The sequence below is a fragment of the Mandrillus leucophaeus genome, unplaced genomic scaffold, assembly GCF_000951045.1.
Source record: "Mandrillus leucophaeus isolate KB7577 unplaced genomic scaffold, Mleu.le_1.0 Scaffold751, whole genome shotgun sequence".
Classification (NCBI taxonomy): Eukaryota; Metazoa; Chordata; class Mammalia; order Primates; family Cercopithecidae; genus Mandrillus; species Mandrillus leucophaeus.
Window position 1 is genome coordinate 37,934 of NW_012108153.1, and position 3,968 is coordinate 41,901.

The 3,968-nt window shown below is 55.2% G+C and overlaps 1 protein-coding gene across 1 annotated transcript in view; it reads right to left on the reverse strand.

Moving 5' to 3' along the window:
* The window catches only part of KANK3 (KN motif and ankyrin repeat domains 3), a 24,202-nt gene extending 20,541 nt beyond the window's left edge, over positions 1–3,661 (reverse strand). Inside the window, exon 1 of the mRNA XM_011966254.1 lies at positions 3,630–3,661. The gene's annotated coding sequence lies outside the window, so the exon portion shown is untranslated. The remainder of the gene's footprint in view (positions 1–3,629) is intronic.
* Between the last annotated feature and the right edge of the window lie 307 nt (positions 3,662–3,968).

A 3,968-nucleotide genomic window follows, 5' to 3' on the forward strand; every position in this document is an offset into this window, starting at 1 on the left:
GAGGCAGAGGTTGTGGTGAGCTGAGATCGAGTCATTGCACTCCAGCCTGGGCAACAGAGCGAAGCTCTATCTCAAAATAAATAAATAAATAAATAAATAAATAAAAGAAATGGCAAAACCCCATCTCTACAAAAAACACACAAATTTCCTGGATGTGTTGGCATGCACCTGTAGTCCCAGCTACTCAAGAAGCTGAGGCAGGAGTATCTCTTGAGTCCAGGAGATGCAGGCTGCAGTGGGCTATGATCATGCCACTGCATTCCAGCCTGGGTGACAGAGCAAGACCTTGTCTCAAAAAAAAAAGAAAAGAAAAGAAAAGAAAAAAAAAAAGAAAGAAAAGAAAAGTAAAGCACGGGAGCACAGAGTGGGAAAGATGGGCTTTGGAAAGCCCATATGGACAACCTTCGGGGAGGGGAAAGTGCCTATGGTGTGTCCTGCCTGATTACATGTAATCCCCATAGCTGGACACAATGGTGCATGCCTGTAATCCCAGCTACTCAGGAGGCTGAGGCAGGAGAATCGCTTGAACCCAGGAGGCAGAGGTTGCAGTGAGCTGAGATTGTGCAATTGCTCTCCAGCCTAGGGGACAGAGCCAGACTCCGTCTCAAAAAAAAAAAAAAAAAAAAAGTCTATATATATATATATATACATACACACACACACACACACACACACACACACACACACACATCCCCCATACAACACTTTGCATACTGCAAAGTAGTATTATTATTCATATTTTGCAGATGGAGAAACTGAGGCACAGAACAATTAAATCAGTTGCCTGTGGGAAGCACCCTCAGATTGGGCTCTGCCCATCTTCTGCGGACCCCTTGCCAGCAGGTCCCTGCCACAGCTTCTCACTGCCCCTTACCTGTCCAGTCCTCCACTGACAGGCGTCTGCCAGACCCAGTTCATCCTGTCCCTGGGCCACTGCCCATCTGGGTTAACCACATGGCAACACTCCCAGCCACGCCTTCTGGCTTCTCGAATCCCTGGTGACCACCTGTGTGCCTGATACTACCAAGCATTGAGCACCCACCAGCCCTCCTGACTCATTACCCTACTCCGCTGCTGGGGAAACCCTCACCCCACCTCCCACTTCTGTCTGGCCGAGGTCCCTGACCCCTCCCTTCCCACTCCAAGGCCAGGCAGGGGGCCCTTTCCAGTCCCCAAGCAGCTGTTTCCCGTCCCTTCACACCGGCTGCAAGGGGTGGGTCAACAGGCCAGCGGGTCATCGCAGAGGACAGCCAATGCCGTTCATCACTTGTTTTCAGGAAATTGCCAGGGAAGAACTGGGTTGTGGAAAGAGTCCAGATCAAGGGTTGGGGGGTCTGGGTCTGCTTCTCACACAGCTGGCTGTATGACGCAATGGGGTCAGCGTCCTTCTCCGGTGACCTGGTCACACCCAAATCCCAGGCCCTGGGATCTCAGAAGACAGCTGTGGGTCATTCCTAAGACCTAAACTAGCTGAAGCAGTTGCATCCAGAGGCTGGGCTAAGAAAGGAATGGATTCCTCCAGAATATCAAATAATAACAACACTTTTGACATTTACTATGGGCCAGCCTCTAGTCTAAGGAATTTATGGATATTTACTTTTTTTTTTTTTAAGAGGCAAGGTCTTGCTCGCTGTGTCACCCAGGCTGGAGTCAGTGGCTCCATCATAGCTCACCGTGGCCTTGAACCCCTGAGCTCAAGTGATCCTCCCACCTCAGCCTCCCAAATAGCTGAGACTACAGGAATGGACCTCTACACCTGGCTAATTCAGGCTAATATTTTAAATTTTTTGTTTGTTTGTTTTAGATGGAGTCATGCTCTGTCGCCCAGGCTGGAGTGCAGTGGTGCGATCTCGGCTCACTGCAACCTCCGCCTCCCAGGTTCAGGTGATTCTCCTGCCTCAGCCTCCCAAGTAGCTGGGACTACAGGTGTGCACCACCATGCCTGGCTAATTTTTGTATTTTTAGTAGAGACAGGGTTTCACCATGTTGGCCAGGCTGGTCTCAAACCAGGTGTGAGCCATGCCCGGCCTAATTTTATTTTTTGTAGATACAGGTGTCTTGCTATGTTGCCCAGGCTGGCCTCCAACTCCTGGGCTCAGGCAATCTCCCCAGTTCAGCCTCCCAGAGTGCTGGGATTACGGGCGTGAGCTACTGCACCTGATTTTGACTAATTTTTTTTAAATCCTAGCTAAATCCACTGAGGTTGGATTTCCTATGACCATTGTCCCTTCCCCTATTGTACAGATGGAGAAACAGACACAGAACAGTTTAGTGTTCTGCCTGTGTCCTGTCACAAACAGGGAGAGGCAGGATTTAAACCCAGGCAGGTCTTCCAGAGTCCTTGCTTTGGCCACTACACTTGAATGCTTTCTTTTTTTTATTTTTATTGTTGAGACGGAGTCTCTGTCACCCAGGCTGGAGTGCAGTGGTGGGATCTCGGCTCACTGCAACCTCCGAGCCCAGGGTTCAAGCGACTCTCCTGCCTTAGCCTCCTGAGTAGCTGGGATTACAGGCACCTGCCACCACACCCGGCTAATTTTTGAATTTTTAGTAGAGACGGGGTTTCATCATGTTGGTCAGTCTGGTCTCAAACTCCTGACCTCGAGAGATCAGCCGTACTCGACCTCCCCAAGTGCTGGGATTACAGTCATGAACCACCAAGGCTGGACTTGAATGCTTTCTAGAAACAGCCCCTTCCCCTTACCAGCAAGAGCAGGGAGCCTTAGGGAGCTTGTCCCTCCCAGCCTACACCTGTGTCAGACTCTGTGGGTGTCCCTGATTGGGGGTGGACTGGAGTGGGGCGTGGAGCTGCCTTCCCTCTCCTCCGCTCCCTGCCCTGGCTGTCACGGCTAGATCCGGATTCTCTGCCTGAGACCCCCTCATTAGGCCGTCAGAGCCGACGCCATACGCCCCCTCTCCCGCCCCAGGGACTATTTTGGGACGTAGAGCTGTGATCACCAAACCGGAGTGGTGGGGGGGCCACGGCAGGCCAGTGAGGATCCCAGTCCTGGGGAGAGGGCGCCTTCCAGGAGGCCCTGAGTACTGGCAGCCCCTGATGTTTGCTGGGACTCTCAGACTCTTGAGGTGGGGGGGGGGCGTTGGTGACGGCAGGAAGGGGGGTGCTAAAGTCATCATCACCCGTCCACCCCCAGGTCTTCCTAGCCGCACAGAGACAGAGCAGTTTCCTACAGGAAGCGCCGCCGGGCGGTCCCATCCGCTACCCATTGTCTGCGGGTCCGGGGGCCGTGCGTCCCTCCCCAAAACACCGTTTCCGTGTCACGCTCCCACACCCAGCCCAGCGCGAGGGGCTGGATGGGGTCCCCAAGCCGTCCCGGGAAAGGGTCCCAGAGCCGGTTGTGGTATTAGGAAGCGAACAAGCCCCTCAGTGAGCTCCCGAAGGGCGAGAGGGGGGCGAGCCCACGCCTCCAGAGCCCCCCACTCTGCTCGCTACCCACCTGGGTCTCCCAATGTGGGAGGGGTCCCGGCCCGAGGACACGGCGCCCGCCCCGTCGCAGCGGGCAGAGTCCGCAGTGGGGCTGGAAACGCAGCGTAGCGCCGGGTCCCGGTGCGTCCCCGAATCCAACCTCCCAGGGATCCCCCATCCGTGTCCCCGCAAGCTGGCGATTTACCTGAAGCCGCAGCCCCAGCCGCGCCCGCACCCGAGCCCGCCCCCTCGAAGTCCGGGGACTGATTATCAAGGCCCTCGCCCTAACTGACGGCCATGCCACCCAACCAGCCCCTGAGGCCCTCCACGCCATCCAATGGGACGGTGGGGTGGGACAGGCAGGCGGGGCCTGGAATGTAGGGCGTGACTGGGGGCGGGACCTGGAGTGACGGTCGCCGAGCGCGGGCTGGTGGCATTTCTATCCCAGCAGAGGTCAAGTCCCTGCCCAGCGCCGGGCCAAGGAGCTTGGATTTGATCCACAAGCACGAGGGAGCCATGGGAGAACTATGAGTAGAAGAGTAAC